The sequence below is a fragment of the Carya illinoinensis genome, chromosome 8 (genome assembly GCF_018687715.1).
Source record: "Carya illinoinensis cultivar Pawnee chromosome 8, C.illinoinensisPawnee_v1, whole genome shotgun sequence".
Classification (NCBI taxonomy): domain Eukaryota; kingdom Viridiplantae; phylum Streptophyta; class Magnoliopsida; order Fagales; family Juglandaceae; genus Carya; species Carya illinoinensis.
The window spans coordinates 32,611,619-32,620,550 of record NC_056759.1 but is presented as its reverse complement, the minus strand read 5'-3'; the positions used below and the strand labels follow the sequence as shown (position 1 = coordinate 32,620,550).

The window sequence follows — 8,932 nt, the reverse complement described above, 5'->3', positions numbered from 1 at the left end:
TTCCTTATGTGACTAGTATTGTGGTTTTCACTATTACTGATACTCTCTAAAGATAATTGTCCAAGAGGCAACACTCTATCTAAACAGCGACTCAATCTCACATTTTATAAAAAGAGATGACTTAACCTCTATAGACAAATGTATGAGGGATGAACTTTTTTTTTTTTGACTTTAATTAACAGTAAGGAAACTAAAATGGAAAAAGTAAGATAGATACGAAAAAGGACAGATTACAGTTTGGATTAATTTCAATTAATTTTGGAATATGTGACGGCCTGTAAAGGTAACGCACTTGTCTATTTTCAGTTACAAATGTCAGATCTGAAAGGTCTAATAGTAGCAAGTCCGATAATATGATGAGTGTGTTGAGAAGAGCCGTCGTTGATTTTCACAAAACCACCACTTTCCTCTTAACAATTTTCAACCTGTGAATCTACTTGCGCCGTGCTTTTCTCTTGAGAGTTGTCGGAAGCTTTTATATCTATCTTTTATGACCATGAAGAAAATAAAATAAAACTAGATAAAGAAATCTTGATAGACAAGATGAGTGAATGAAAAAATAAGAGAACGAAAGGTAGGAAAAGGAGGAGAGAGGAAGCCGATGCCTTCTCTCCCTCTTGTAAAAATCAGACTCCTTTGATTTTTTACAAGAGAGGGGGCAGGGGGGAAGGAGTCTCCTTATTTCCACATTTTCTATATAAATTAATAATGCATCGTATCCTTCGAGCGAGATATATAAGGATAATATTAAATAGATATTATAGTAGTAATCCATCAGTATTTAATATTATCAAAGAATTTAATTATATTAATAATAATTAATGTTGTAATTTGGTTTGGCTAACATATGAAAAAATATGGAAGAAATTTGTAACGTACTTGCCCGAACTTGAAGGTTTCACGTGGGAGAGAGCTAAATACAACAAGTGTCTTTTAATATTCATTACTGCTCGAAATATTTATACCGGCGGCAGACTTTGGTCCATGTAAGTTAATTTGTATATAAATTTGAGGTCTAAGATAAGTGGGAGAAATATATATAGTTAATAGAGTGGATCCTATTTATGGCCAATATGTTCTTCTTAGCATTATCAGTTGATTCAGTTTATTGGAGGGCGTTTGAGTGCTTAGGTGATACGAACCTACATCAAATGTTCTCGTATGGTAGGCTCTACTCCACATCCAAATGTTTTTTCTTGAACTCATTATTCATATTTCTTCATTGTTCCTTCATTGAACAATTTGACACTGTTCATGTCAGAGGTATCAGTAAAAATAATTGATGCGCAATGCCCTATCCGAACGAACAAGTTTTAAGGAGATGCTTGATGGATTGAGGTGATATAAAAAAAAAATTATAAATAGTAATAAAATGATATATAAATAATAATTATAAAATAATTTGTAAATAGTAGTGTAATAGTTTAAGTTAAGATATTTTATAGTGTTTTGTAAAATAAGATAAAAAAATTTAAATAAAAATATTATAAAATTAAAATATTGTTAGAATATAATTCGTGTGCGCGAGGAGCCTAACAACTTCTTCATATGGGTAAAAATAGTATAGTCTTTCCTCGCTCACAATCTGCCAATTTTTCACAAATGTAAAAGTTAAAACATTGAGAATAATCATCTGGGAGGGCATTATATGTTCGTCTAGTGATTTATGTAATATATCGAGAAATCGTCATTCTCTCGCATCTAATTTAGAAAATAAATCAGATTTCACAATAGACATTATTATTGATACTCTAAAAATCACATAATAGATTGAAAGGTAGAAAAAAATCATTTTTAACCTACTAAGGCGATTTAGGCCTTAAATGGTATGGTCAGATGCTCTCAACAGTGATCTAATGGTATTATATGATATCGATGCGTGTATTTATAGTAAGGAAAGGAAATAAATACAAAAATAAAATGGTGAACATACAAAAATAAGTGATTAGATACTAAATCTAAGAATTTGAGAAAAAGTATAATATATTTATTTTCGCCCTTTTATGACCTCTTACCCCTTATTAAATTAATTAATTAATTAATTAAAAAAAAAAAAACTATAGATATGCCGAAGAAGTTCTCTGTAGCTCTTTCTCAAAAGTACAAGAATTCCCTTATTTTTTCTGGCTATTTACTGTGTACGCCAGCGTGCCTGATTGGTCTCCCTTGCGTGTCTCATTTTTCCATCCTTGCGTGAATCTGACTGTCACTGGCTTTTTCCACCCACTTATGTTTCCTGATATTCGCGTGCTACACGTCCCTTCTTGCACACACTCCTTTCTTCTTTTGTCCGTACTGATGGCCGGGCGGGCTTGGGCCCATGTATGCACCTCGGCAAAAAAAAATATGGTCTTTCCTCGCTCACAATCCGTGCATTTTTCACAAATGTAAAAGTTAAAAAATTGAGAATAAATTGAATAATCATCTAGGAGAGCATTATCTGTTCGTCTAGTGATTTATTTAGTATATTAAAAAATCATCATTCTTCCACCTCTAACTTAGAAAGTAAATCAGATTCTATAGAGTTATTGTTAATATTCTAAAAATTATATAATAGAATAAAATAAAAGAAATAGTCATTTTTAACCCACTAAGTCTATATAAGCTTTGAATGATATGTCTGATCCTCCCGACAGTGATCTAATGGTTATATGATATTGATGTGTATATTTATAGTAATGAAATAAAATAAATACAAAAATAAAATGGTCAACATACATATTTACGTGATTAGATCCTAAATATGAGGATTTGAAGAAAGTATAATATATTTGTTTGAAAAAATTTAATTGTAAGTATAATTATGTATTAATATGTGTATTAATTTTAATATAGAATTTTATTTATATATAACAAAATTCTATTTGTTTACGCTCTTTTACGACCTCTTAACCCTTAAATAAATAAATAAATAAATTAAAAAAAAAAAAAAAAAAAAACTACTAGATATGCTGAAGGGGTTCTCTGTACGTAGCTCTTTATCAAAAGGTAGAAGAATTCCCTGGTTTTTTCTGGCCCTTTTTATGAATCTGACCGTCACTGCTTTTTTCCACCCACTTATGATTTCCTGATACTCGCGTGCTCCACTTCCCTTCTTGTCACCCACTCCTTTCTTCTTTTGTCCGTACTGATGGCCGGGCGGGCTTGGCCCCATGCATGCACTATGTTCGACTCCCCTCAAACCATGCATAAACTAAAAATTTAACGTCAACATCTCAGGACTGAGTTTGGGGGTATCGAAACACCCAACCATATATATACCAAAATAGGTCGTTTTCGTTATTCGACACTTGACCCAAAAATTGTTCACCAAAGCCTCAAACCACATGAAATATTATATATAACTAGTTAAGAAGTCTCATTTTTCTTCAATATTATATTATATTATATTATATATGTGCGTGGTCATTAATTATAATATTGTCATTCAAATCGACTTCTTTATTGTCAAAACAATCTCAAAATCGCCATTGAGTTCGACAAATCAACACTGACGTACAATAATAAAACGATGGACGTTCACTTGACAAGTGATTTCCGGTCGAGGTTCCTCACCCATGGCCATTTTGGGGGTAGCCTTTGTCTGAGGAATGGTCTTGACTCTTGCGACTCTTGCTTGCAAACGTACGTTTTAGTTGATTAACAAGGGGGCTGGGAAAACAAATTGCGGGGCCGTCTGCAAACATTTCCATTCTCACCATGGATATCTCAATTTTCTTCCTTCTTCTTATGCTCATCCAAACTCCTCTCCTATCTTCATCATCAAAAACATTTGACGTTCTCAGAGGCTTCTTTATCTGTGGAGGACACAAGCGACAAACTGGTTTCTCTCAATGGGGATTTCTCTGCGGGATTTTTCCCGGTCGGTGAAAACGCTTTCTGCTTTGCCATATGGTTGACAAGGTCCTCAGCTCCGACCGTTGTTTGGATGGCAAACCGAGATGATCCGGTTGACGGAACAGGTTCACAGCTTTCGATTTCGAAAGATGGCAAGCTTCGCCTAACAAACTCTGCCGGTATAACCGTTTGGGCCACCAGAACAGCACCCTCGACCACTTTAGAGTCCTGGAAATTGCAACTTCAGCTCCAAAACACCGGAAATCTTGTTCTAAATCATTCTCAGAATGGTGTCGTCTGGCAGAGCTTTGATTCACCAACAGATACTCTACTTCCACAACAAATGCTAACCAGGACTTCAACCCTCGTATCAAAATTAAGCAAACTAGACTATTCTTCTGGCTACTATAAGCTATTTTTTGACAACGATAATGTACTTCGTCTGTTATACCAAGGTCCTGTTGTATCCAGTCTCTACTGGCCTGATCCAGAGCTTAGGGATCCTGGACTTGCCGGAAGGTCTATGTACAACTCTAGTAGAGCTGCAGTACTGAACGAGTTGGGCTATTTATGGTCATCTGATCATTTGAAGATCCTAGCTACAGATTTTGGTGTGAAAACTCACCGAAGATTAACTCTTGATCGTGATGGTAACCTTCGATTAGACAGCCTGGAAGCAATGAATGAAGGGTGGGATTGGGTTGTCACATGGCAAGCGGTGTCGGATCCATGCACGATTCATGGCATATGTGGACCCAATAGTTTTGTAGTTATGATCATGCTTCCGGCAGGAGATGCTCTTGCTTGCAGGGATTCAAGATCAAAGATCCAACTGATTGGTCTTTTGGGTGTGAAGCAGAATTCAATATCCCTTGCAATCAGAGTCATGGAAAGCTGTCTAGTTTTGTCCAACTTCCTCATTTTCATTTCTATGGCTATGATTTAGAGTTCCCAGCTAATGTGACCTTACAACACTGTGAAAACGAATGCCTAAGGGGGTGTAGTTGCAAGGGTTTCCAATTTGTATTTAAAGCAGAATACGGTGGCTATTTATGTTACCCCAAGTATGAATTATACAATGGACAACTTACACCAAATTTTAAGGGAGACTTGTATTTAAGGGTACCCAAAGCTGGTTTTGTCTATAACAAGACGCTGGATGCCGCCGAATCATTGTTGAATTGCACAGCCGAACTTAGCAGGAAAGTTAGAGGAACGTATGAAAATAAGACAGTGAAGCTTTTGCTTTGGTTTGTCACTGCAGTGGGAGGCCTAGAGGTAACCTGCATTTTCCTGGTGTTCTTTTCCTTGTTCATGAGCAGTAAGAATTCCGACCCAGTTGCAGAAGGACACCTCCTGATGTCTAGATTCAAGCGATTCAAGTTTTCTGAGCTGAAAAAGGCCACACGGGGATTCGTTGAAGTGATTGGACGAGGAGGGGGAGGGGTAGTATACAAAGGTATACTGCCCGATAAGCGAGTTGCAGCAATCAAAAGACTTGACGAAGCTCACCAAGGAGAAGCCGAATTCCTAACAGAAGTAAATACAATTGGGAGGCTTAACCACATGAACTTGATAGACATCTGGGGATTCTGCGCAGAGGGAAAGCATAGGCTTCTGGTGTACGAGTACATGGAGAATGGCTCCTTAGCAGAAAAACTTACGTCTAACGAACTTGATTGGAAAAAGAGGTTTGATATTGCAGTGGGCACAGCGAAAGGCCTGGCTTATTTGCATGAAGAGTGCCTAGAGTGGGTTTTACATTGTGATGTAAAGCCTCATAACATACTCTTGGACTTCAACTTTCAACCAAAGGTAGCAGATTTTGGTCTGTCTAAACTACTGAATAGAGGTGAGCGTGATCATTCAAGCTTCTCAAAGATGAGAGGAACTAGAGGTTATATGGCTCCTGAATGGGTATATAATCGTCCTATCACCTCTAAAGTTGATGTCTATAGCTATGGGATTGTGGTGCTGGAAATGGTTACTGGAAAGAGCCCCACAGGTACGCAGCATAGCTCTGGTGGCGGAGGGGCGAAAGAGCATAATAGATTGGACACCCTGGTGCGGCATGCTGATGGCCGTGAAGCTTCAAGGGAGTCGTGGAATATTGAGGAGATTTTAGATCCAAGCATGGGCGGCAGATATGACTCGGCTAAGATGGAACTTCTACTCAAGGTGGCTTGGCAATGCGTTGCAGAAGATAAGGATGATAGGCCCACCATGACCCAGGTTGTAGAGATGCTTCGCTGCGACGAGGTCAACTGATATATATATCTAAGTTAACCGTAAGAAGAATATCTAATTTATAATGTTGTCGTTGTTGTTTTTTTATTTTTCTTTTTTCTTTTCTTTTCTTTTCTTTTTCTTTCTTTTTTTCTTTCTTTTTTTTTTTAATTAAATAAAAAAAAAAAAACGAGACGACGAGACCCCAATAATGTAACTTATGAATTTGAACTTTTTTTTTTTTTTTTTTAAATTTTTGTTGTAAATCTTGTTATAGAAATATCTTTAGACAGAATCTTATCAATATTTTGTTTGTTTAAAAAAAAAGAGTCTTATCAATATTTTGTATTAAAATATGAGCTGCCTAGACAGAATTAACACGAGCTTGCAGTACCTAGGGGTGCAACCCGAGCTGATTAAATCGGGTTTACGCCCGACCCGGCTTGACACAGCCGCAACAAGACAACAACCCGATCCGATCCGATCCGATTGAACAAAATCGGGTCGAACCCATATGACCCGCTGGTCCAACCAATGCTCCTCTGAGTCAACCCAGTCCCAAATCAACCGAGTCTCGACCCACACCCACACCCTCAAGTCCTTGTGCAGAACCGAGTCTCGACCACACCCATACCCTCGAGTCCAACCAGTTCTGCTCCGCCGTGGTCCAGACCATCAATGCTCTGGTCTCGACCGTTTAGTCCTTGGTCCAACGATTCGACAAATCAATGTTGTACATCTCACAGGAAGCTTCAAATATCTTTCCAAAGAGTTAAGATGGCATGTAGTACAACAATCTCACACAAATTTGGAAAGAGAACAGGGTAAAGTGCGTTTTACAATACATTTTTTTTTACAAATACTCAACAATTTAAAAGCTCTTAAATCTCAGCTATTCGAGAACTCTCATAAAATCGCCAAACTTCTTTCAAGTCCCACATCTGAATTTAAGAGACTGCAATAGATGGCATAAGAGATCCACCAGAGATTGATCGACTAGAGATAGAAATTAAGAGAGAGAGAGTAACCTGTGATGGATCAGAGTATGAGAGAGTGGGGCAGATCTGGACCTCGTGGAGAAGCAACAGAGGGGATGAACTGCTTCTACGAGCTGTGACGACCCACGACAACCACAAACTATGACGACGAACGGTGACGAAGAACAAAGATGACGAACAGAGAGGCTAAGGTTTGGGGAGGAGACCTGGAGAACTTGATTCAAAACGTTATTCAGTTTATCGGTTTCGATCGATATTAGGTGAAGCCAACCCGTTATTGCAACTGGATCCGATGAACTCGACTTTTGTCGGGTGGGCCACTTTCGGGCCTTGCGGACGGATCTGCCCAAGGCCATTTGCCAGTACCCATATATCTAGGGGTGAAAAAAAAAATTAGTATACTGGACTGCTGGGTTCAGTTTGGTATTGGATTTGGTTTGGTCTATACTAGTATTATTTTTCTTAAAATTAATTAAAATCGGTCTGATTTCAATTTTTATTTTCTAACACTGTAATGAATTGATTCATATATATATATATATATATATCTATATTTTAATTTCTTATATTCTATACAATATATTTTTTATATTATACATAATTTTTATATATAATTATATAAAATAATTTTGTATTATATGATAAATTACTAATTAATATAATACACTACAACAAAAATAGGTTTTAGTGACAGATGAAACTGTCACAAGAAATGGAAAAAACGTCACGAAATATATTTGGTGACGGTTTCTGACAGTCATCACCACTGTCACGTAATGTGCGTCACGGATTACATTTGGTGACAGTTTACTGTACAAGCGTCACTAAAAATATTTTTAGTGACGGTTTGGGATGTGCCGTTTGAAATAACGTTCGAACGTATTATTTTCTATGACGGTTAGAATCTGTCACAGAATATAACGTTCGAACTTAAAATTATACGTTCGAACGTAAAAAAGACGAGCTGGCATTCGAACGAGAAAATGTAACGTTTGTTGATTATAGTTCGGACGTATAATGTAAACCTTCGAATGTTTATACGTGCGAACGTTACGTTGGAATCACGAATCCAACAAAAAGGAAATAATGTCCGAACGTTTGTATCATAACGTTCGGACGTTAATTCGAATGTTAAGAGAGTAGAGTTCGAACGTAAAGTGTACGTTCGGATTTTTGTAAAGTTAAACTTTTTTGACATTCGAACGTTTTTTAACTTGGGTTTAAACGTTCGAACGTTTTGTTACTATTTTGTATGGTTACGTTCGAACGTATTTTCGAACGTGTAATACTGTTAAAACGTATTTTATTTACATTCGAACGTACATATCAGAAATGCTAAACTCATCCACTTAATAAACAAACCAATTGTTTCATATTACAGTACATATTTCACAACCAATATTGTTTGAAACGGTTTTCAAATTAGATGTTAAAAACGTAATACAGAAATAAAATTCATTTCTTTTTCTTTCCTCGCCCAGCACGATTCTGTTGCAATGACATAACACGCTCCATTTGCAGTATCATCTCCCGCTGAACTTGCTCTTGGACCTCACTAAGGATTCTTTCCTCCTGGTCTCTTTATTGGTCCTGCAAACGCGTCTCTAAATGAGGCTGTCGCTCTAAGAGGGACACCAACTCTTGCTGTCTAGACCTCATATACTCATTCTCGCGTTGTGCAGCTTCTAAATCTTTGGTAAGATTATTAATTTGTGATGTCGATGAGGTTGAGGAAGATGAACCAGAATGCTTGAAAGATCGTCCCAAACCTCTTGCCATACTAGAGTTGGGCCCAAGCACCTGTGAAAAAATGTCCAAGTCACTAGGAGAGGAATCCCCAGAAGCTGACTGCATCTCCATCATTTTTTCCT

The 8,932-nt window shown here is 37.1% G+C and overlaps 1 pseudogene; it reads left to right on the top strand.

Annotated features, from left to right (window-relative positions):
• The first annotated feature begins 3,643 nt into the window (after positions 1 to 3,643).
• Positions 3,644 to 6,264, top strand: LOC122274633 (annotated as a pseudogene).
• Positions 6,265 to 8,932: the final 2,668 nt, after the last annotated feature.